This window comes from Microtus oregoni, unplaced genomic scaffold, assembly GCF_018167655.1.
Source record: "Microtus oregoni isolate MIOR12 unplaced genomic scaffold, Mior012 000001F_ref0000356, whole genome shotgun sequence".
Taxonomy (NCBI): Eukaryota; Metazoa; Chordata; class Mammalia; order Rodentia; family Cricetidae; genus Microtus; species Microtus oregoni.
In genome coordinates, this window is record NW_024543060.1 from 49,343,807 (window position 1) to 49,370,348 (window position 26,542).

At 39.1% G+C, this 26,542-nt stretch overlaps 1 protein-coding gene across 1 annotated transcript in view; it reads left to right on the forward strand.

Annotated features, from left to right (window-relative positions):
- Hs6st3 (heparan sulfate 6-O-sulfotransferase 3) overlaps positions 1–26,542 on the forward strand; it is a 649,239-nt gene that overhangs the window by 163,656 nt on the left and 459,041 nt on the right. The window lies entirely within an intron of this gene.

The window sequence follows — 26,542 nt, forward strand, 5'->3', positions numbered from 1 at the left end:
TGTGTGGCATACATATACCAGATACACATGTAAAAATAAAACAAATCTTCAGGCTATAGATAAGGAGAACAGGGTGCTAGGATAAGGGCCAAGCGTAGCTCTCATGCATCCATGGATGTGGCAGACACCATGAGCACAGTTCTCCCCTGATATTTCTGTTCAAGCATGGTGTTGTAATAAGAGCGGTGGGGCTGTGTCCCCAGCACCCTGGCCACCTGGCTAGCTTATACCCTGAAATAATTACACGGACACTGTATTCTTTTAATCACTGCTTGGCCCATTTCTATCTAGCCTCTTCTAGGCTAACTCTCGCACCTGGACTAGCCCATTTCTAATAATCTGCTGTAGCCCATGAGATGGCTTACCAGGGAGCTTCTAGCCTACATCCATCCTGGGTCGGAGCTTCATCGCATGTGTCCACTTGGGAGCGGGGAGCATGCGTCTCTGCTCCAGAGAGCAGAGCTGTCAAGTCTGAGCTCACTTCCTCTTCCTCCCAGCATTCTGTTCTGTTTACTCCACCCACCTATGTTTTAACCTATGAGGGCCAAGCAGTTTCTTTATTGCTTAACCAATGAAATCAACAGATTGATATATGACACTCCCACATCAGCATGGGAACAAGTCATCAATGGTTTTTCCTCTATAGTACTTCTCTGATCCAGTCTGGATACAATTCTTCGATCTTGTAAATATGTTTCTGAAAAATTAGGTGTGGAGTCAAGACACGTACCAAAATAGCTGAGCCACCTGGACGTACCAGAAAAGATGCTCTTGGTAGGACTATAGTCTAATCAACCTCATTGAACTGTGGAGATGCAAATGATAAAATGACCACAACCCACAATCAACATAGTTCTTACAAACAAACTAAAGAGCAAAACACAAAGTTCTTTGATATCCATTTAAGCCTCTCTTTCAAGGTCTTCCAAGGCCTGTTGAGGTCTATGATTCTAATGTAGGCTCTAGCCTGGGTTGGTCTCAGAGTCTCCCCTTCTGTATTGCCTGAGAACCATGCTTCATCCAATAAATTTTGGGGAGAATAGTGGAAACTTATTCTGAAGAAGGCTATGAACCGACTGTGTTGACGGCATACCCTATGATTAAGGACTTTGTCAAGATGGAAATAATTGCTTTAATTAGCCATCAAACAGGCTTCAGGGTCAACACGACAATAGGTTTCTTTGTGTTTTTGATTTAGGAGCCGCAGTTAATGATTTTGTTTTTATTATCTTTACCCCCTGCTTCAGAATTATTTACTTAGCACTTGGACAGCAACAGATATTTGTTATTATAAAATCAATTTCATGCTTGACTAGCCCATCTCTTCCACCCCTGTCATTCCTCTTGGAGCTTTGGGTTTTATCATAGGCTCATTTATGTTTACACGGCTAGCCTGGACCCCAACAAGAGTCATCTGGGGAACTTGAATCACACAGCGCTCAGCGGTGTGTTTTCGGTCTCAGTGTTAGAGATTTTCCGTTTATTCATTTGCCCATTTCTATTGAAATTTCCTACCCAAAGAATTTGCATCCTGCCTCACTTACCTTTGTTATTAAGGGACTATGGATGCAGAGTAAAAAAATAACTTATAATTTAAGATATGTCTACAAGCTCTCCTTTTGGTTAAAAGCATCCTTTGAGAGATTTGTTTACTCAAATCCCATCCCTTTGTTTTCTTCAGCTTTCCTGTAAGGTTCAAGGTGACAATGATGACTCTCATGAAATGCCACTAGCTGTGAAGTTAAGTATTCTAAATGCAAGAAACATTTTTTTCTTGTCTTTGTTGCTGTTGTGTGGTTCTGAATTAATTTCCCAAGCATGAGATTATGTTGTAAGGCCTCTCTGTGCCTCATAAGGACAGTTTTGATGCATAGTTGTGGGTGTGGGATGGATCTACATGGTTCCTATGTCTGCCCACCTTCTTTTCCATGCTCATCCATCATGATGTCAAGGCCTCTGATTGCCCTCAGACAGTGGCGTGAGAGATTTACCTGTCTGTGTAGTTTTTACTAAGGGTCTGAAATAAGTTTTCTGCTCCAGTTGTCTGAGCATCCTGGCATGATCATGCAGAAGCAGAACCTTCTCTCTTATTCTTCTTTCCAGACCCAGCTCCCTTTATGTGGGGATAGCTCCAGGGCTCTTTTAGGTCTGAAGCTTTTCACCCAGTAGGCCATTTATTTGAAGTTAGAATGTTATTCTCTGCTTCCACCACATAGTCTTTCTTGATCATTGGCTTCGACCTTTGACAACCCCCTTGCACACTTTTGGAGCGGGTTCTGAAATCCAGCTAGTAGTGTTGTTTGGCGCCTTACTGTCTATGTGACATTCAGCAACCTGGACATATTCTGAGCCTCAGTTCTTTACTGAGAAAAGTATACTAATATAAATATTAACTTATCTAGTACATAGTTTCTGAGAGATTCCAATATAACAAAATTTGAACATATATAATATTACTAGAAAGAGCCTCATTATTCCATTTCATTGAATAGCAGACACGAGGATTTCTATTGGCAAAATCATCTCTTAAACTCTTTTCTCAATTTTTGAACTGTGTGTCTGAGTGCAGGTTTGTGTTTGTGCGAACAGTGTCTATGGAGGTCAGAAGCAGTTGCTGGATCCTCTGGAAGTGAAGTTAGGGGTGGTTGTAAGTCACTGAGTGGGGCTAGGAAATGAACTTGGGTCTTCAGCAAGAGCATTATGTGTTGCTAATAGCGGAGGCATTTCTCTCTCCAGCCCTTTCGTCGTCTTCATTGGCTAATAATACATCCTAAAACATCGCATGCGGGTATTGCAGCCTCATGGCTGGCAGTCGTCCTATGGCAGTTTCATGAGTTTCCAAGCATGTCACAGTGACTGGCTCATTTGTAGAAGTAGATCCTTTGGGTTCCATGTTGACAGGTTCTGGTGATTTGTCTGCTGTGGTCTTCAGGAACCCATGATTTAAAATAAATATCATGTATCGGATCTTTATGGATTCTATACAACAAGGAATCACAAACTGTGTGGCTTAACTAACAGAACAGACTTTCTCACAGTAGTGGAGGGGTAGATGGAAACAGACAGAAGGGAGATTGTAGCCTGAGATTTAACCCATTCTCTGTCTCCAAATTCCATTTTTCCTGATAACTGGAAAGAATGAAATGTTCTTTTTGTAGATTCCATTTTGCTTCACCTTGGGACAGATTCCATAGCCTTGTATGTATATTCAAAAATAATATTGTTTCCTTTCTGATGTGCCTCTTCCTGTGTCTCTTGATTTATACAGATGTTCTTTCTACACATATTCAGCCCGCTTAAGGAAATATTCCTTGGATAGCACGGTCAATATGACTGTAATTTTCTCCTAAGACTTGGTTGATTTTGTCTTCTATTTTGTAGTAGATTATATGATATACTATAAATTGTTCACAAACAGAGAGATGTGCTTTATGCCTCTGGTATATCTTTCACCATATCTTTTACGATGTGGAGTCCCTAGCATGTGTTCAGTAAACAGCCATCTTGTTCATTATCTAATGAGTTTTAGACATAAATAACAAAGCTTTTATATTACTGAGTAAGAATTTTGAAAGATTCAAGTTTTCACAAGGGTGACAGGGTTTTCCAAATGTCTTTGGGAAAGGCCGATGGTTAAGTATATTGTACTAATCAATTGGAGTATATACATTCATTAAAACTATGACTGTGAAGATGATATATCAGCGTGAAAATGTCATGAATTGTATTTTCAGTGAAGAAAGCAGAACATGAAATTATGCTTATACTATAACTATAGCTGTGGAAAGTATGAATAAAGGCAGAGAGACTAAAGACCAAAATATGAAAGTAGTTATATTTGTACCATACATTAATGGGTGAATTATTTTCTCTTAATACTATAATACTGCTTCCCTAATAATTGGAACATATGGCAGTAGGCAGTTTGGACTGTTGCCAGCTCTGGAAAATAATAGTCTCTAGAGCTAGAAAATGATGGTTATATAGAGACTTGAAATACCTCAAGGGCACTAATTCTGCAGTTTAATGTGTGCACTAACTCTGATAGCCATGTGTGTTTATTTTTTAGCTTAAACAACAATGAATACTCAGTTAATATGGCAAGCATTTTGAAGACACGGCTATCCCATCTTTGGAGTGCCGTCTTGGGGTCCTGCCACGTATATTGTCAGCCTCATATGTCAGTGCCCCAGTGGTGGCAGAACTGCCAGGAAGGTAACTAGAACCAAAGACCCATGACATTCCGTATGCTAAAGAGTCCTTTACCATACATCCTCATAAAAGATTCTGGGAGGCTCCCCTGCCTTTGTACACCGAAGGAAGACGTCCTGTCACTGCACCAACATGTCTGTTGCTGGTAGACTGTATCCCGTGGGTTTTTCTCAGGGAAGAAGTGACAGCCCACCAGAGTCAGAGTGCACTGTGGTTGTCTCATCTCTTTTCACGTGCAGTGACACTGGCAAGACTCCTTTTATTAAAAAAAAAGGGTTCAGCCAAAATGATTGGCACTTGGTAAGTGGTTGATAGTGAATAGGAAAAGCCAAGAGCTAATTTGAAGTCTTTATATAATGTTCTTTGTTTAAAAAGATGAAGAGGAAAAAAACCCAAAATTAGAACGCTAAGAACTAGTGCTGTCTCGCACCATACTGTTTTAATTGGCTGCTGCTCATGAGGAGAATCAATAATTTCTTTTGAATTTTCACATTGACTGCTTAATTTTGATCAAGTCTTATAATTAATCAGCTCTGGGTAAAGTGAATCAGCTGTGATTTTAACCATAGTTTTTTTTTAAAGAGCTATGATAATGTGAGTAATAGGTGATCTAATCTCATTCAAAGCCTTATAAATGATTTGAACATTATTTTGGGGGAACTACGCTTTATCAATTTAGTCATGAGTATCAGCAATCACATTTCTCCTACTTTTTCAGAATGTATTTATTGAAATGTTAATGTAATTTGGTAGTTTTCAGGGATTATACTTGTTTGTGTTAGCCATCAAGTAAAACTAATGTCCTTCATGATGCCTAGATTTGTCAGGCCTCGTAGAAGCAGAACAATGAGTATGATGTGGAATTAGCTGTGGATGTACTTCTCAAAGACCTGATGATCTGAGTGGAGGGAGAGATGGTACATAACTTTATCAAAGGTTGACTTGCCACTGGTATATTATCTGTGTATGGATAACATCACTTTAGGGAAAGGAGAAGACGAGAATGGTCTCCGGGCTCCTGAAAGGATGATGGTGGTGTGGTGTAGACTGCTTATTTCCCAAATATATATGTTTCCTTAAATGAAAAAATAGCTGATGGCTATAATGTTCACACTCTTTTTGCACTTGAATATGGACATGGGACCCTGTACTGTTCAACAAAGTAGAAATAAAAAACGTGTGTGTATGTGTGTGCGTGTGTGTGTGTGTGTGTGTGTGAGAGAGAGAGAGAGAGAGAGAGAGAGAGAGAGAGAGAGAGAGAGAGAGAGAGGAGAGGGAGGCACTTCTAAGTCATGAGATTAAGGTAATAAGTATTCTTAGGCTTCCTTATTTTTATCCATCTTTCTTGGTGAGTCAGAGGCAATACAAGTCAGATCAGAGGTGGCCATCTTGGACTCCATAATGTAGTGGTGTGAACACAGCTTTTTCAATATCTGTGTCTCCAGACAGAAGGAGACTGGCCCCTGTCATTATCACCAGTGTTGTTGTGCCAGCTGAGAATCACATTGGCAATAGAAGCAATTTTTTTTCTCGTACTGTTGTTATTTGTGCCTCCCTGTGAGAATAGCCTAACCTGCATCCTAATGAATACAGATAGACAGGATGTAGATGAGCAGAATAGAATGGAACGGGGTGGCCTGTGAGGAAGCAACATGCATGGGGGCTCTGGGGGGGGGCTGACGTAGTGGACCAGAGCTGTCCCTTTCTATACTTACCAAGTGAAGGAAGGGATCAGTACTATGTATTTAAGTGAGGGAATATATTGAATTTGTTGGTGGTGATCTTTGCTGAGTGTATGATACATTCTAGGCCATTGTAGATACTGCAGTGAGCAAGAAGTATATACCCTGCTGTGTTATGGATTCCGAGCTGAATGAAGGATGTTAATATTTAATACCTAGTTATGCAGATCATAAACGGTACAAAAGATAGCTTCCTGTGTGATATATGCATACTCATCAGGATAATCTAAACTCGTACATCAGCCTAGAAAATGTTTGGTTCATAAAATAAGTTTCCAAATTGGGAACTCAAAGCTGAATTCAATTTTCTTAGGCCTGCCTGAGTTATGGCCACTTTTGCTAATAAATTCTGCTTCCCCTATTGCCTGTCTTACCTGTTTTACTTCTCTTTTTCCTTGATTTCTTTATTTTGTTCCCCTTCTTTAATCACTTGACTATCTGATAAAAGAGTGGTCACTGACATTGAGTCAGTCCATATCTTCTGTCATGTGTTGGGTTGGGAGGAATAAGTTTGGAAATTCTCAGCCACATCTCTGGTGTACTCTGAGACATTCTCAGAGTTGCTGCATAAAGCTTTCTTTTTCTGCTCATTTTAATTTTGCTTCTTAAGGTTACTATTGTTCTGGTTTTTAAAAGTGCTAATGTATTTTGTTAAATAATCAAATTGTATTAGAAAAGGGCTAGAGATTGCCATTCTCTGTAATGTATACAAATGTATAATTTCTGCTCTTGTGAAATCAACTGTATGAGGCTGTAGCTTTGGAGCCTGTCAATTCCTTGCCTTGGTGTCTTCAATCAGCTGCTTGGCAACACATTATCCTGGCCGCCTCTTACTGTCTGTCAACAGCAAGCTGCTCTTTGCACAGTGCTAGACACTGGGTAGCTCCACAGAAGCAATATGTCACTGACATTTTCTCTTTTGACAAGTCTCTTACCTGGTGGTTAATGACTGTGATGGAATACCATTTCTTCAAGAAATGAACCACTTTTCTTTAGCCACATGGTCTAGTCTTTGATGGTGTATCTGACAAAAAGATTGCCAATGAAAGTTATCTTTTTCATCCATTAAAAATTTATCTTTTCTCCTATTTGTCCACTTATTACTATCAGGGAAGTAACCTGTAACTGGCCTCTATTAGGCACTCCAAAGTAAACCGAATGACTGCCTGCACATAAGGGATTCAGTGCAGAAAAAGAAGAGATGAAAAATTCAGGATGTTTTCTATTCAGTAAGAAATGAAATAGAACGTAGATTGTCACTAAATTGAACAAGCAGAGTCAAAACTCTCTGAAGAGAGTATATGCTTTGTAATCAATACAAGGTGAGTTATGTTTTTGTCTGTCTTGTACCAAATGATGTCAAACCTGAATGGACTCATTTTCAGTGAGAAAGATTCCTGTCTAGAGGATAGCTGTAACCTTATTTCTTACAGAGTTTGAAATCCATAAATTTTTTTGCTCCATTTTACAAGCCTGCCATCCCTCCTTCCCTCCATCCATTCCTTCCTCCCCTTCCCTTTCGTTTTTTTCTTTCCTCTCTCCTTCCCTCCCTCACTTCCTCTCTTTCTTTTTTATAGATCCACTACAAATATTTCGATAGAAACGATATCTATGCAACAGAAAAATCACAAACATCAAGGGCACACACCCCTGGCAAACAAATGGCAATGATTTCTCTTTCAGGGACACTAGAAGACACTTGTTACATAGTGACACTTATTCTACTGAATTTGCTGATGCTAAATTTTGAAACTACAGTTGTGCTTCATTTTAAAAGAGTGATTTAATCACAGAGAAATGGAAAATTTGGTCACAAATGATATAAATTTTGAAAATGTTATGGGTGCAAGCTGGTACAGCCCCTTTGGATATCAGTATGGTGATTTCTCAGAAAATTAGGAGACAACCTTCCTCAAGACCCAGCAATACCACTTTTGGGGATATATCCAAAGGATGTGCAATCATACCACAAGCATATGTGCTCAGCTATGTTCATAGCAGCATTGTTTGTCATAGCCAGAACCTGGAAACAACCTAAATGCCCTTCGACCAAAGAATGGATAAGGAAAATGTGGTACATTTACACAATGGAGAAAAACATTTACACAGCAGAAAAGAATAGTGACATCTTGAAATTTGCAGGCAAATGGATGGATCTAGAAAATATCACATTGATTGAGGTAACCCAGACCAAGAAAGACAAATACCATATGTACTCACTCGTAAGTAGCTTTTAGACATAAAGCAAAGAAAGACCAGCCCACAATTCACAATCCCAGAGAACCTAGACAACAATAAGGACCCTAAGAGAAATATACATGGATCTCATCTACATGGGGAGTAGAAAAAGACAAGATCTCCTGAGTAAACTGGGAGCATGGGGACCATGGGAAAAGGTTGTAGTGGAGGGGAGAAGATGGGAGGGGAGCATAGGAAATGTACAGCTCAATAAAATCAATCAAAAAATAGTGTGGGGTAAATAACTGGGCTCTTAGTTTATAATAGCTGTCTGCCTTGAGGGAGAAATTAGCGTCTTGGCTTGTAAATCAAGAAGTTCTTCATATAGTATTTAACATTGTCTTAACTAATGATGAATTTAATAGGTGCTCTGTGGGTTTGAGAATCTATGTAGCTTTCTAGAGACAGAAGGGTTGTCTGTGTGCTTGTGTGTCTGTGTGTGTGTGTGTGTGATGCAGCATAGGTATGTTTATGTGTGCATTCATTTATGTGGGCACACATCCAAGTGTGAGCTTCTGAGAATGCTATAAGATGACGGTGGGTATCTTGAGAACTGGTGCGGATTAAAAGACAAGATGCCTTTCCATTTCAAGAGAGACATATAATTAACTGGTTTATAGCACAGACATGAGTTTCTGAGTCCACATGATTCCTGTCTCTCTTTACCTCTCTTTTTAAACCCTCTCTGCCCTCTCCCTTTTCCCATCCTTCTTTTCCCTCCCTCTTTTGCTTTTGTCTTTCCAGCCAGAGGCCAGATTGGCCACCCACATTTTGAAGTTGGTAAGTCGCAATCTCCAAGGACAGCAGGAGCTAATATCCATGTAACCTAACTAATTAGTTTTCTCCTCCTTTCTTTTAACCTGTCATGCTTCATCTCTTTTAAGTATTTAACCCTAAAATCCTTCTCATTTAGAATGCCCTCCCATGCCCTCTCTTAATTACCCCTCTCCTTCCTTATATACCTAAGTTGTTCAAATTCCTGGGCATAAGTAAGGAGGTAGAGCTTGTTTTTGTAGACCTGTAAAATTAAACCATGTAAAAACTTAATACCATCAAAAAATATTCACTCCACATTAAGCCAAAGAACAATTCTGAGTATTTGTAGATTGTACCAAAATCCATAAAATACACAGGAGAACCACCTAGATGGATAGCACTATAAAATGAAGAATAACAACAAAAATAAGCAGTAGGGTAAATTTATTGACTTGGGGATGATTTGCTCCTAAACTGCAGCTTAGCACACTTTAAACTTCTTCTTAAACTGCTCACATTACCCAGAAAGGCCCTTTACTCTCTTTATGAGGTGGATGTTTGTGGATGCTTGGCTTTGCCACCTAGAAGCTGAGCATAAAGGACAACACAAATTTCTAAAAACCAATGTCTAAACTATCACCCAGTGTCCATTTCCAGGATGTCATGGGCATCTATGCTAGGCTTAAGAAGTACCATGAAGTGTGTGCATACGGTGTAGTTATCTTCCCTTAGCAACAATTAAGGAAAGGGAAAGAGAGAGACACAATGCACACGAACACACACACACACACACACACACACACACACACACACACACAGAGAGAGAGAGAGAGAGAGAGAGAGAGAGAGAGAGAGAGAGAGAGAGAGAAACAGCATGGACTGCAGCTGTCAGGATAGAGATGATATCGGAAGATAGACTTCTCTGCTTCCATGATATGGGAAGACTCTTGGGAGACAAGACTACAAGAGTGAGGGTGGATGGAGGACACCAGAAAACACAGCCGACCAAATCTACAAAGCAAGACTCATGAGGGCTCACAAAGACCTAAGCAGCAGCAAGCTTGGGACCTGCATGGATCTGTGTATGTTATGGCTGTTAGCTCTGTGTTTTTGTGGGACTTATATCAGTGGGAGACAGTGTGCCTCTGACTCTCTCTTGGGACTCTTTTCCTCCTATTTTGTTGCTTTGTCCAACTTTGATATGAGGGCTTTAGCCTTGTCTTATTGTATCTTGTTTTGTCATATTTGGTGGTTTTTCTTTTGGAGTCCTACTCTTTTTCTGAAGGTAAATGGAAGGGGAGTGGATTTGGGGGAGAGGAAACAAAAGGAATAGAGGAAGGGGAAACTGTGATCAGAATGTATTGTACAAGAAAAGAATCTATTTTCAATTTTAAAGGTTAAGAAATCTTATATAATACTTTATTTTTCTTAATATTTGGCTAATTTAAGGTTCTTAAAGAGCTTTATCTCTTTAGAGGCATTTTAAGATCTTTAAAGAACATTATCCATATATAGCTCAATGCAAATCAATGCTTAATATCAAGCTATATGCAGGAAGTATTTTAGTAAAACTCTTAAAATGGAAGAAACCCTAACACTGCATTCCAAGTAACATGGGTGATTTATTTATTTTTATTTTCAGTAAATTTGGCTTTTTGTTGAAAATCATTATGATAATTTTAAAATCTTTATGTCATACAGAAAACAACTTTCTACTTTAAATTCTTAATACTTCTTGCTGTTTATTTATATGTTAAATATTATCAGAAAATGAAAATAGTTAAAAGATTTTAAGTATCACATTTCTATTTCTTCTGAACTCTATTTGGTCTCTTTTTCTTCTTTAGTCTTTCTTTTTCTGTGGAAATTAAGTGCAGTTTGCATTTGATGTTTACTATGTTCTAGGCTGGTGAACGCTTTATTTGACCGTCACAGTGGTGCTATAAAATGATAGCTATGCCCATTTTATAGATGTGAAGGTTAAGCCTCAAAGTTAATTTAAAAGTCTTATGTTCTATATTCCAGGGCTCCCCTGGACCAGTATCATTACTATGATGAGAAGATTCAACAAAAATGCACATTGTTAGGATCCATCCATCAGAAACTTAGGACTAGGGCCAAGCAAAGTTTTTCAAAAGCTGTAAGGGTCATTTTGATCTGTGCCTGCGATATATAACTGAACATGAAGATATAAATGTAAATAACAAAGTTTAATTTTATGAAGAAAGTCACAGATGTTAAATGAAAAAGATTATTAAAGCATTAAAAAATACAAGATACATGTCAACATAGTTTTGTTTGAAGCCTTATTTTTGAAATTAAATAAAAGGTCAAGATTAGGAAATATGAATAGATGAGAAAAAAATCATAATATGAAAAAGGATAGTGAAGAGTCCATTTCCTTATTGGTGTTAATGGATTTGTTAGATGGGATGGCCAACAAACTATGATAAGGGGCAAGAAAATGTATTTTTGTTTTAAGAGGGTGTCTGAACTGGCCTTCTGTAATCAGAATGGTGACTACCCTAATTGCCACCATGGAAGCTTTATCCAGTAACTGATGGAAACAGATGCAGGGATCCACAGCCAAACACTGGGCTGAGCTCCTGGAGTTCAGTTGAAGAGGAGGAGGAGGAATTTTATGAGCAAAGGGGATTTAGATCCTCACTGGAAATCCCACAGACACAGCTGACCTGAATTAGCAGTAGCTCATGGACTTTGAACTGAACCGGATGTCTGCACATGACTGAACTAGGCCCTCTGAATGGGCTCAGAACCACTTATAGAATCTCATCTTCCTTAAAGACAAAGCGATAGTCATAAAAGTGACCTGTAGAGTCCTGACTTCATATATTGTCTCTCGTACCATGTCCTCTGACTCCACACACGCTCACCTCCTGGTGGATGGTTCTGAAGGCTGTCTACTCCAGGGCACATTTTCTTGCTGGATGACTCCACTTGGTGGTAGGGTCTGAATCTGATGTAGTTTATTGTTATGTTTCTCTTTTCACTTGCTTAGAAGCTTTGTTTTCTCTGAGGCCCTTTCTGCCTACTCTTCCAAAACTTCCAGACTCATATCTAAGACAATTTATATCCTTTGGCTCTACCTACGCATTTAAAATTTTTAAACATTTGCTACCATAAAAGTCTATGTTGTTTACCTTATTTTTTTCTTCTTCCACAGACTATGGATCCTCTGTGGTCCATTCTCAGAACAATATTAGGATTACCAACTGTTTGTTTGTGTTTGAGGTATCTGCTTGTTAAGTGATAATGATCCAACGAGACTAGAATGAAGTCTAGATGCTTCCAGCCGGGGTCTCATAGTGTCGGTGATTAGGGGAGGATTTAGCAGACACCTCTGGGTTTTCAATATTCTTGGGACAGTCTGTGATATGAGATAGGACTATTATTTTCTCTAGGGTAGAGTATGAACTAAGGAGAATGATTGTGTTGAGAAGTTGAATGAACCTTAGGAAAATAAAATGTCTCGGTGTGTCCTTTGAATTTAGTTTTATAATAAACCTTGAGACAGTCTCACTATGTAGCTCTGATCAACCAGGGACTCAGCCTATCACTTAGACTGGCTTCACATCCACAACAACCCTCTCCCCTCAGTCTCTTGTATGCTGGGTATGTAAATATGCACTGCCATGCTTTCCTCAATAATGCATTTTCAATTTTAATACAAATATTGATAGTTTTGAAGAAGGGATTAAGATAAATGTCTTTTTTTAACAAGCATATTCTCAGAAATAATAGCGTTTTGATCCACGGAGGAAGGATTTGATCCAATGAGGAAACAAGGCATTGTGTGGTTTTGCTAACAACTAAAGCTGGGGGAGGAAGCGCAGCTAAGCAGCCAGAAAGGAGAGCATGGTTGACTCTAAAAGTGCCTCTAAGCAGGATTTCATCCCGGGAACCCAACAGAAACTAAGGATTTGATTCACTCTCCGGGAAGATGGGAGTGATTGATTTTTTATTTCAAAGAAAACAGCATTCTTTTTCATACAGCCAATATTTATTGAGCAAATGATCACATAACTTTGTCCCATTTGTCAAACTGGTGTTCCATGGCAAGCTGTATCACAGGATGTTCAGAGTAACGCTGGCTGCAGCTTTCCCTGGAAAACCACTTTTAGGCAGCCTTGGCTTCTGAAATTGTAAATATCCGAGAACTTTTTGTTTCTAAAATGCAATGGTCATGGGCCACTTGTGTTATAAAATATTCAGTGACTGATTTGAGAACGGTATTCTCTGAAAGTGAAAGTGATGTTAATATGAAATCGTCAAAACTCATAGAAATATATATATATATATATATATATATATATGTGTGTGTGTGCTTAAGGGTTCATACTATGTTTGAAAGCTTTATTTCATTCTTTAGTTATTTGTTTATCTGTTTATGTATGTATGTGCAGATAAGTGCAGTGTTCTGGATATTAGAGACAAGGGGTCCTTCTTCAAAGGAGCTACTCAGTGTGGGTGCTAGGAACTGAACAGGTTCCAAAGAGAAGTATACATTCTTAACCACTAAGACATCTCTCCAGCCCCTTAAAGGTTTATTTATTTTTATTGTATATGCATGACTATTTTGCTTGAATAACTATGTGCCTTTGATTTGGGCTGAAGCCTGCAGAGTGGATCTAATATCCTAAAACTGTAGTTATGGTGGTTTTGAGCTGGGAACCCAATCTGGGTTCTCTGCAAGAGTAACAAGTGCTCTCAACTCCTGAGCCCTGGCTTACCTGATTTTAAAATAACAGATAATTTTGATTTTTGGATATTAATCTAGCAACCTTAAAACAATAATGACAGATTTGGGGTTGACTTAATTAGGACAACGTGTTTACATGAGATGGGGGAATAGAAAAAAGACAGACAGAGGCACACTTAAAGGAGAGCTGCAAATGGGTGGGGCACATCCTCTGACGGATACACACCAGCTGCTCAGAATCTCACCACCTTCCTTACTGATTACCATGTAGGTGAGGGGCTGACAGCTGAGTCATCTGTGCAGGCCTCTGCGTCTCTGGAGAAGAGCAGTCAGGCTGCAGCCATCTGGGAAGAGGAAGCTGTGCATGGTGGTTTCTTCCTGCATTGGTTTCATGTAAAGGTCATTTGTTCAAAATATCTATTATTAAACCAAAGAGGACTTTGCCATCCCTCTGAGTCTGGTGGGGGCAGGCTTTGCCATTCCCAGGGATCAGAGGAGTTGATGTTATTGACATGATTATGCACATCCCTGTCAACAAGTCCCATCCACTCAGGACTTCATTTACTTTCCACAGATATGGTGTGACATGGAGTTATTGAACTGTGTATGGAAGCAGGCACCAGATGGTGACTGGGAGAGATGAGAGTTCACAGAAAATGGTGATCACCTCGTCTCCGTTAGAAATTCTGTAAACTGAGGACAGGGACCGTGGAGGATGTCAGTTATCCACATACCACATAGTTCTTACCCGGAATTTTCAAGAGACTTGGAGTTGTACGGTGTTGGCGATATTGTCAAATAATAATCCGCAGTGTGTAGAGTTGCTGTGGCTAAGGGAGCCAGGAATGAAGCTGTTGATGGATGTCTAGGGGACTGGCATGATAGTTCTTGGGTTTTCAAGCTGAAATGGATTTGGTGAAGCTTAACTTGGTATTCATTCCTTCCCCCTTTTTCTCTGGGCAATGTTCCCTACAGAGAGAAAACTATAGAAAGAATTACTTGTAAAAGTTATTCAAACCCAAGTGGTGATTTTGAAAACTACTATCATGATCCTTATTTGTTACCAATACAACATTTGGGTTAATTTCAGAACAATTTCTATATAAGTATTTTGATCCCCATCTTTTTTTGGTATTTCAGGCAATTTCTGTGTTTTGATTCCTAATGTACAGTGTAAGGCAATAGTTTGGAATAGCTGAGGTTATTGTAGTGTTATTTTTGTTGACAAGCCATACTTTAAGTTAAAAGAGGATAAAGTAATCTTCTCATGCCAGAGAAGTTAATGTAAATAGATAAACACAGACTAGTGAAGGGGCTGATGGAAGCAGCACCTAGCTCACGGTTTTGTGAAAGAAGTCCACAGGAACATGCTTTACCAATTATAACAGGTAAAATATGCTGGATTATTTTATTGCCTCTGATCATTCGTAGGGAAACTCACATTTCAGATTGTTTAAAAAAATCTTCTGATGTAACCTATTATGTGTCCGGAAGGTGAAAATATAAATGGAAATGTGGTATTTTTCTGAATGAGAAGCATGATTTTATAGAAGCACAATATAGGTGAAAGGCAATGTGGCGGAAACCTTGCCTGATCCTTAATGACATCACCAAAATTCTGTGTAATTTAAAGTTTCCTCTTAGTCATATAAATAGAATGTGATTTATTTTAAAGAAGTCATAACAAAAAATGAAAAACACTGGGATGTTATAGTTAGTATTATTTCTTAAGTAAGTAGCGTGTGATCAGAACTCAGGTCGCGGTAAAGGGCAAACGGATGCCAAGGTGGGCTCTGCTTCCCAGCTGCTTTCCCAGATGCCCACAGCGAAGTACTTGGCACCTTTTAAACAGACTACATATAATAGGAGGAAAATACTTCCCTTTAAACCTTGTTATTCGGATAACACCATCTCAAACCTTTTCCTTTTCAAAAACTTAGCATGACGAAGTATTTAGTTATTTTAGATGAAGCCGCGTTCAGATCTCTATTTTTGTAACGAGAAATACTGAACATCAGGGCATTCGAGGTATTTTTTTCCCCTGTCTTTTCTCCCCTAAAATGTCATTGTGATTTAGAAGTGGCTGCTAAGGAGAAACCTGTTAACATAAGCACAGTCCATGCAGCTGCAAATCTTCTCGTTCCAAGGCTCAGAGTTCTCCCTGTGGAGCGATCTGGCCCCTGTACAGATGTTCAGCTTTCTTGGAAAAAAAATAGTGCTGATCCCGATGCAGATGTTGCCACATTGCCCAGCACTTTGATTAACATTTATAAAGAATTTGCCTACAGAAATCTGGATTAGTATGTTCCCCTGTGTCTTATTAAAAGCCTGACGGGCTTTATTGAATCTCGTGTTTATGCTTTCTGTTCTATCATAGGTTTTGGTGTTTAGTGAGCATCAAATAGAAGTCATTAGCATACACTAACAAGGCTGTCTGGTGAGAGCTGCTGGCTTGCGCCGGGCGTGTGAGCCATCCTGCCTTGCCTGCTTGATCCACTGATTGTCAGGAAAACACAATTGTCTTTCCACAAGCAGGTGGAACTTTGGTTTTCTGCGAACACGTTGCTAAGAGTGGAGCTTTCTTGCTTTCCCACGAGAGATGTTAATAGGCTTCTCTGTTATTACCAAGTCTTCCAGACAGATCCTCGAAGTGAGTGTTTATACTCAGGAACCAATCCCCCAGCTGAGAAGCCGCTAGCCATAGGAAGCTATTAAAATTTACGTACATGTGAAACAGGATCAAAACCCAGTTTAAAATGGCGCTTGTCACATTTCATGTCTAATAGCTCCCTGTTGCCCATGGTGAGAGGCTGGATCAAACAAAGTGGACAGCGCTAGGATCTCAGAAAACTTTGCTGGGCATTACTTTGGGGAGCTGTGGATGCTTGATGGCACTTCCGGTGCTGGGTTGTAGGTAACCCCAAGCTGCTTTGTGAGCACCCAACCAACTGAGCTACAGCCCCAACCCATATTCTATATGTTTAAAAGGATTTTCCATCAGGTTTGATTGTTAAAAAATGATAGTATATAAAATCAAAGGCAGCAACTTTCCTCTACAGAGAATATCAGCTCCCAATATTTCTAGCTTAATGTTGAATCCCTGGGTGAGATTTAGACTCAGAGGTTTAGGGATGCATTCCTAAAAAATAGGTTTATTATTATTAGCTTGTTGTTGTTGTTATATACCTAGATAAGTTAAATTCTTTCCAGCCCCCCTTCTGCAATGACCCCTAAGCCTTATAAAGAGGGGCTTGATGTAGCTATTTAAGGTTGAGAATTCTGTAGTCTCTTTCCCCTGCACACTGGCTAATTCCAAAAACTAGCATAGAAATCCCAATCCTAGGAATAAATGATCACTAGGAGTTATTGGGATGTCCCACAGTACCCCAAACACTACAGCCTATTGGCATTGTTCTTGGTGACCCTCAAGATCTAGGCAGTAAGATCCTATTGGTGAAGACACCAAATACTTGAGACATAGATCATGGAGATATTGAACTCATTTTGACTTATGGAAACGCCATTCCTTCCAGCTATCTTCCATAATGGTGGAAAGCCTTGTGCACACCACTGGAAGGGAAAAGTGATTGTTTTATCAGACATGAAGTCCTCAAGATACAAAAATGACTGGTTTGGCAAGACAACTGGTGCTCCAATGTCATGGAAATGACCAGTCAACACTTTCTGACTGGATCTAAGAACCACTTGACAAGGGCAGTCCACACCTGACACCGTTATTTGGCCATTATCCAAATGTGTGGTAGTTTGAAAGTAATTGGCCCCCATAATCTCATAAGGAGTGGCACTATTAGGAGGTTTGGCTTTGTTGGGGTGGATATGGGCTTGTTGGAGGAAGTGTGTCACTGTGGGAGTGGGCGTTGATGTTTGCTGAACTAGGATCCTGTCCAATAAGCTAGTTTGACTTCCTGTTGCCTGCAAGGTGTAGGATTCTCAGCTCTCACCCCACATCCACCTCCAGGCTGTCATGCCATCTCTCGTGATGATAATGGACTGAACCTCTGAAACCATAAGCGAGCCATCCCAATTAAGTGTTTTCTTTATAAGAGTTGCCATGGTCATGGTGTCTCTTCACAGCAATAAAACCACAACCTAACACATTGTACTGGAGAAACCATAGTTCCTCAGTAAGAACTTACTACTATGACTAATATTAATAATGTTATTGTTATTCTCAAAGATTAATGCATCTCTTAGCCCCATCAGAGAAGCTTCTATTTCCACTAAATGGTGAGTAACACAGAGACACACAGCCAGCCGAAGAGCAACAGCCATTTCATTTGAAGTGGCTCGCTCAACTTCTCAACACATTTCTCTCTGCTTTACCTGCCGTCCTCCTTGGGCTTTCTTCTCAGGGAAAGAAATGCTGCTTCTCGTTTCTTCTCTAATGAACCAAAGCTGACTCCAAGTATGGTTCAGAAACCTCCCACGCCTTGCAGGAGAGCTGGTGAAAGCCTGGGGCTCTCTGGTGTTCTAGGCACACTGCCCTTGTCCAAAGCTGCTTTCCCTGTTTTCATGCTCATCGCCGTCCTTTCTCAAGAGGCCCAGGCAAGTAGAGTGTTCCCTCTTCTTTGTGTTGCTTACGTCCCACCTTGTCTGATGCTCATTCCTATAAATGTAGCAATCTCTCGTTCACTTGTAATTAGTTTTGAGCATATAGGTGAAAGCTACATCCTGGATGAAGGAATTTCTGATTTCCCTTAGTGTTTGACGTTTATGTCCTCATCTGCACTCCCATAAGCCTTTACCATTGCTCCTGGCATTCCTAATCTCTCCTACTGGCAGAGGCACTTCTTGGCAACCAGTTATCACTGGTTCAGCTTCTATTCCTTACAATGCCTGGCATACAGTCATGCATATAGTACACATATCAAGACTTTATTTTGAATGAATAAATGCATGGAATAACTTATTTTTAAGCCTAAAATTTCATCATAAACTATTTACAAAACTAACCCTATGTAAATGAAAACTGCTTATAGAAATGATTATTTTGACTTTTCCATGAATGAACTCTGGATTAGAAGAAGGAAGTGACAAATTTCTTATTTTAGCTGCTTGGATATGATATGTTTAGACAATTATGGAAATGTTCAAATTTGCTGGATTTAAACATAGAGAGGCATCTTGCTTAATCATGGCCATTTTATGTCTTTTTTACTCCTATCGTTAAGGGCTAAGGTGTGAGGATTTTTAAGAGAACTGAAATTAAAATTTTTAAGTGAGATGTGACTGCATTTCAATAATCTCAGTATTTATTGCTTGTGGATATCCAAAACTATAGTGTTTGAGAGGCCAAAGAATATCATGAAAATGGGGAATTGGAGCAGCCAATGGGTAGAAGATAAGAGAATCTAATGTTGCTGGGTGTGGTAGTGCACTTGCAATCCCAGCACATGGGAAGAGGAGGCAGGAGCATCAGTCAGTGTCATACTGGGCTACACAGGAAGTCAAGACTGGCCTGGGTTACATACGTGAGAACTCATCATTAAAAACAAAACCAAAAACACCGGACAAGAGCAATGATGATAACAGCAGAACCTGCTATTAGAGAACATTAGAAGGCTTTCTGTTGACACAAGAATGGTCAAGCACATTATTTTCTCCAAGATCCTTCTGTGATGGTTCATTTCATAGCACCCTCTGAATCTGGAGGCTGCATGTTCATGACTCTTGAGACATCTCTAATCATCTGCTGCCTAAATCAAGATGAAGCAGCACCCAGGTTGTTTTATAGCAGCAGCGAAACTGTTTGATTACTGAACTCCATTTCAGCTTTATAGATGTTGGCTGACCTGTCTGGAAGGAGGGTATTGTGTTTGACCTTTCTGTCCTCTACCTAGGTTAAGGGCAGGAAGTAACAGCTCAGCAGAAGACGAGTTCCTGTTCTTTGTCTAGCAGCTTTTGTTTTTACCAAACACTAGGAAGCAAATGAAAGAGATTCCATATTACAGGAATGAAAAGCAAAGATGACTAAAATCTTCTACAGACAAGGGAAAAGCAATGTGACTCTAAACCCATAAGTTTAATTCCATTTAAACCATAAATTTTGAACTAATCTTACCAAATAAGCTTGAAATTTAAATATGCTTCCCTCATCCAGCTCCCCTATTTTAGCTCTTAAATCTGAACCTCTCACTCTGGAGAAACTAGAAGTCCTTACATCATGTTCGCTGGCAGACTCCTCCAAGTGAGCGTAGCTCTTACTAAGCCTAAACTTCTCCCTGGACATTGTGAATTTAAGAACAGCCCAGTGGCTGCTGGTATGTAATTTGAAATCTATTGACTGAGGTAAGCTGAGATTATAAAACTGCATGAAAGTAGAGTCACCCTTGACTTGCTCATGGATTGGTTCTCATTACCTAACAGAAGTTTTGCACAGGGCAGGAGCAGAATAAACATGTGTCTTGTGGTAAAATAGGGAAATGAAACTTGAGGAAGTGATTCTCGATTTAGTAATGAAAGACTTCCCATTCGTGGCATCTCTTGGTTGAGAAATAAATAAATAACAGAAAACTCAAAACAAACCAACAGCACACAAGACACCCCCACCGTTCAATAGAGAAAATGGCCACTGGATGGAAGGCACTGTGAAGGACTTTCTAGGAACATGGAACCAGATGAGATACACAGGAGAGTGTGTATGTTGGGTGGAATGCAGGCAGACAGGACTGCAAGAAGGAAGGATGACTATCTGACAGTCTGCAGGTCAACATACCCCAGGGCAGTTGTGAATACCACTCAGGGCATTTGTAGAAGAGAATGTCCTATTGCAATGCTAAAAGTTTAGACACTCCTGCAGGAGGATGGCATATATAAATCTGCTTAAAAAGTAAAGCTGACTTTGACATTTGGAGGTCAGGTAGTAATGAGATAATTCAAATACCAAAGTGTTCCTGTTTAGAATATGAAGAAGACCATGATACAGGAACCTAGACTATTCAAGTCACCGGGACAGAGTTTCCTTCACATATACAGAAGTTTAATGAAGATGAATATTTGTTGACTATATCTAGGGTATCTTTCCTACCAAGTGGAGATAAATGTCTAGTAAAATTGATTAAATGAAATTAAATTGAGTGATCGTGGGTTATTTTATTGCTGGTTTTAATAAAAGTCATATAGCCTTTTAAAAATTACTGAAGGGTTTTAAAGGATACTGGTAAATGCTTGTGGAAAGTTGTTAAATAAATAAATAGTTCACAAACATACATAGTTTGACAAGAAAGTACATATATGTCATAAAATAAATTTATGGAAATGGGGCATATACAATGATTGTCAAATAAACTCTCAAATGTCATTAGAAGCTCTCCCAACTGAGTGAGATTAGAGACAGCTTTTACTTTCTTTATTTTTTATTTCAAAACCTTTCCCATGTGGTTAAATTTTACATGCTTTTCAAAGAATAATACTTGTACAATAATTTGGATCAGAATAAAGGCTGCCAATCAATATGATTTTTAGTGACATATCCTGCTTGAAAGGTCTTTGTTCTTGTAATTTTGTTTTAGAGTAGGAATGGGCTTAGTCTGGTTTGTTATGTGATTTTATTAATAAAGTTTTATTGGAAGGCAGACTTCATTCTTCCTTTGCATATTTGTTATAGCTATTTCATGCTACCATGGTGGAGCTGACTAATTGTGATGTGGTCTGTTGGAGCTGCAAGTATAAAATATGTATTATATTAATTATGTTTCTTTTAATAATACAAAAACCTTTTCTGATTCCGTTTCAGGATGTTAAGTTGGTAGTTTCCATCACTTAAAATACTATAGTAATTAATTGAAAATATAGGTTAATATTAGTATTTCACATATATTTTAATGCTTTAACCTTTCTAGCTAGAAGTACTTTGCTTTGGCAAAGGTTGTGGCTATTTTAGTAAGGGAACCTGGAAAGGTCAAACATCTCAGCCTTGTAAGTTCCAGAGACCTAAGAAATCAGGGTCTGCTGTCATTCCTCTCTGTCCTGATCTCATGGGGTGGGTGGAAAACCAGACTTTCCAGTCCAGTTTTGGGAAGGGGAGAACACTAACCATTTTATTGTCTGCTTCCAGCTGGAGGTACAGTGTACATTCCGTAGCAAAACCCACACAGTCCGCGGTATCCTGTTAGCCTCTACAGAGCACCAGAATCAAAATGGAAAGGGATATGTCCCGTGAGTGAGGGAGGGATTATGGGAACACTACCTTGTATGACCCCAAAAAGATATCTTTTATATGAGAAAATATAAGCATTTGAAAAATGGTAAAGCTGAACTCCATGCATAAATTTGTGGGAGAATCAAGTAAGGATTGTACTTACCCTGGCCAGGAATTTTTATTCTGCTTATAATTATTTTCTGTATTCACCTAAACTTTTGAATTACGAGCACCAGGAAGATTTTGGTAAACCCAGAATCTTCAGCTTTCAAATATCCAGCCTTAGCTCAAGACTTCAGGCTATGCCAATTCCCTTTTGTTTGACTCCGCTGTGACCATGGTCGTCATTGAGAAATGACACTCCTTGGCGGATGGCTTTTCAGGCTGAAGCTACATCTCATCCAGAATAAGTCGCAAAGGGCAGCACGGTCTCCCCGTCTCTAAATATTTCCTCCATAATTCTTCAGTTAGACATTAATGTGATTCAAAATGCCTTTCTTTGCGTCTGAGTTGTGATAAGACCGAAGGAGCCCTGAAGTGTTTGTGACAATCACTGCCAAGGTCTCATCAACTGACCACATAGCGGAGGTCTGCCTTAGTTAATAACGGTGAGTAATGACGGAGGTTGCATGGACGTGATCGTTTCTGAGCTGGGACGTCTTTGGAGGGCACCGTGAACTCGCTGTGGGTCTGGGAACAAGGTGGGAGGGTGTCGGGATGTAATGCTGGAGGCTGCAGAGCTCACCCACCTAGGCCATCCTGGACATCCGACTCCACATTTTCATACCTAGTAGTTCTGCTGTTTGCATCACTTCACCTTGATTGATTTATCAAAAGTTCTGTTGTAGCGAATAATTCCTCTGAAATTAATTCCCTTCTTGAGATGTGGGACCTAGATTTTATGACAGATGGAAAATCAAATGGCTTTTTTGTTTGGAAAAAGGACTCAGGGGAACACTGGAGATAACTTGAACATGGCTGTCAAACGTCATAATTCACAATTGCTTGATATTGCTTTAAAACATATTTATTTCTTAAGTAAACATTTAGTTTTATGGCATTTCATAAATATTTTAACCTTTATAGTCTTGACAGGCAGCACACTCTGATAACAATTTTTCGTTCAAATGTAAATGATATATAAAATGTGTCATTTTTGGACATTTTTTTTTTTGAGACAGGGTTTCTCTGTAGCTTTGGAGCCTGTCCTGGAACTAGCTCTTGTTGACCAGGCTGGCCTCAAACTCACAGAGTTTATGCAGAGTCTTTGCACAAACATATTTCATATAAATATCAAACCCATACAAAAAGTAAAATACTGTACTTTTTGTCTTATCATATTCATCTAAATAACATGAACCTAATTTTTAGATATAAGGTCTCATAAAAATCCTTAGTAGGTTTTTACTTATCTGAAGAAGTTTCTATTAAAGTAAATTTTATTTTTAATTATGTACCTGGTGAGTGCAGGAGCAGGTGGAGGCCGGGGCATTGGAGCCTCTGGAGCTGAGGTTACAGGCTGCCAAGAGCTGTCTGATGTGTGTGCTAGGGACCAAACATGAGTTTTCAGCAGGAGCCGTGTATGCTCTTGGCTCACCTTTCCACGCCTCAGAAGTTTCACCACACCACATCAGAGTAATCACTTGTGATTTGTATTGTAGTTCATATGTGCCTCACAGAACATACACAAAGTCCGTAATATACCCCAGACACACATGACTGTTCCAAGATTGGTTTGTCACGAGCTTTAATGTAAATTGTTGCCTATTTCAAGGTTTGCTATTTTCCTGAGTTTAAATCGGTCCACCCGAATTTTTCTTGATTCAAATGAGCATGTGAAAGCAAGTTCCATACAGCCCCGCGTAGTGAATGCCCTCCTCAAGGAGCTGCAAGAATCTTGCTGATGCGGGTGAAGACGTTCATCCTATAAATGCATTTCTCTGCTTGCCCTGCAGTCTGCCCTTTTTGCGGCTGTGTGCGTGTTGATAGCTGCCTTTTGTGTCCCAGCATCGCTGTCAGGAAGTGCTGACCTCAAATAAATTAACTCTTTACTTTTAAGAAAAAGAAATATTTACTTCCCGAAAAACTGGATTCTACATGATAAGAAATCTTGACTTTAACAAATAATTTTTGTCAGCATCATTTATACCAAGCAGCTGTTGAAAGAGCCTTCTCTGGAGCTGTTCCTGGATTTGGTACAAAACAGACAGCTGACCTTGATTCGGACCAACACAAAGGAGAGGCGGACAGCTCGCTCTGTGCTTTAAAGACCTGGACATCAAACTGATAACTTAATGCAGTTATAGTCTGCCAGAGGAATAATTGCACAGGAAGGGGGGCTTTCGTTTAGTCTGTGAAGTCATTGAATCTAGGAAGGTTCTAAGAAAGTGCTGGGGGGTGGGGTTTAAAATATGTGTCATTGAAAGGGAAATGTCTACTGGCATTATTTGTGGGTTTTCCTGTATTCATAATTTTTGGCAATTATGTATCCATAGACAGTCCTCAATACTGAAGAAGTTGTATTAACATATTTTTATGAAAGAGCAGAAGTCACGATTAATTAATTCCTGCTATGTGATAAAAACATTGTTTTAGTAGAAACCAGCAACACCTTAGCTCAGGACCTTTGGAACATGTTTGACAGCTCTGATTTTACTGCTGCAATTGCTCCTTCTCTCTCCTCCTCTTCCTCTTCCCTTTCCTTCTTCTCTACCTCCTTCTCCCCTTCTTCCTCCTCCTTTTTCTTCTCCTCCTCTTCCTTTTCCTCTTCCTCTTCCTCCTTTTCCTCATCCTCCTCTTTCTCAATTTTTCTTTTTTTCTTCAACATATGCATGATGTGCTTAAGAAACTGCCAAGTTATCCTTATCAAAATGTTGCTTTAGACATATTTGAGATTATCCTTGAGCATGTGGTGTCCATTAATTTTACTCTTTTGATTTATTAAAACATAGAAAATATTTTAAATTTGTTGTGAATATTTAGAGTTATACAAGATTTTTCACATCTTAAGATATCTCCTTCCATGAGCAGTAAATAATATAATAAATATAATATAATATAATACAATATAATATAATATGTCATGATGCAGAGATGTGGTTCATAAAATAAAATTTATCAGCAGGTATGAGCTCCTACTCATGTACATATTTTCTTAATATACTTTATACATGCTGCTCCAAGGATGGTGTAATTTGGTTTTTCAAATTACAGCTCTCCACGATGAGAGGGAAGCTTGATTTGATTAATTATGCTTACAAGCTGTTAGAGGGGGGAGAAAAGAAAGTGGTTTTGACTTCAAATTTTGCATAATTGCTGCTTTTTGGATGTACATTCCTTCTATCAGTTGTTGAGAAATGAAAAACTAATTTATTCTAAAGACAGAGATGAGCTGGAGAGTCTGAGGGCGTCAATACCGAGAAGCAGTAATGTTCAACCACCACTTTGTGTGATGATCCATGCAATGAGGGAAAACATTCATTAAAATATTAGTCTTCATAGATGGCTTCAATCTTCAAGGAAGTATTTATTCTTATATTTCTTAAGACGACTTTCTCTTCACTTAACTGACATTTGATCGCACGTTTTCACCAATGATCAATTCCTTCCATACATCTTCATAGAAAACATTTTCAAAGATCTTTTAATTTGTTGTTTGTTACGCCGCTAAAGAGTAACAGAGATTTTATTTCAGTTATTTATTCTGATAAGTATAATTAGACAGAAAATATGTAGTCTGGTACATGGAAAATGTTAGTGATGAGGAAAAGCATGGGAAATATTGACCCAATGCCTGAATAATGATATGAGGGCTATTTAAATAATCTTTATTGGCTTGTTTTGTTTTCATTGTTGTAATTAATAAGCTAATGCTAGTTAAATACAAACTATCAAGCCAGGTACTAGACTTAGGTGAAAGATGGTGTACAGCTAACACTATCTGTGTAAGGTGAAGGCTAATTCCAGGGTAATGCTTTATTATTGCTCCTTCCTTTCCTGTCTTTCTTTCCTTCCGCCTCCCTCCCTCTTCCTTCCATCCCTGCTCAACCTCCCTCCCTCTATTTTTTCTTTCTTTCATTTCTTCCCCTTCTCCTTTATTCCTTACTTCCTTTTTTAGAAAGATACTTGTGTAGCCCAAACTATCCTTCAGCTGACTGTGGAGCTGAGGATGAACTTGAGCTTCTGATGTTTCTACCTCTGCCTCCTGAGTGCTTGGGTTGAAAGCATGTCCGACTATGCCCAGCTTTACAGTGTGGTGGGGATTCAACCCTGGCTACCTGCATGCTAGGTAAAACCATGGCCCACTGAATGCTGTCTCCAAACAGTACTTACCCATTTATAACCAGGCACCTCTGAATAGGATAATCCCCTCTGAATAGACAACTTCACATCAAGGAGCTTATTCTTTTGAAGTTTACAGTGTGTTAACTCACCCTCTATTGAGAAGCAAAGAGTTTGCTCCTGACAGTTTGCTGCTGAGCGTTGTACATGACGTTATTTATCTGTTACGACGGGCACAGGCATACACATGTTGACTGAAGAGATTATTGTTGATAGAAAATCAACGAACTTCCTACAAAGATAAGGGAAATTAACCTTTGTCTAGAGGGAAAGAAAGATAAATTATATTTGGCGTGTTTCTTCTGTATTTGTACAAAATATTTGCATAGTCTCTTGCCAGAGAAAAACAATTTAAAATCATTTCTAAGCATA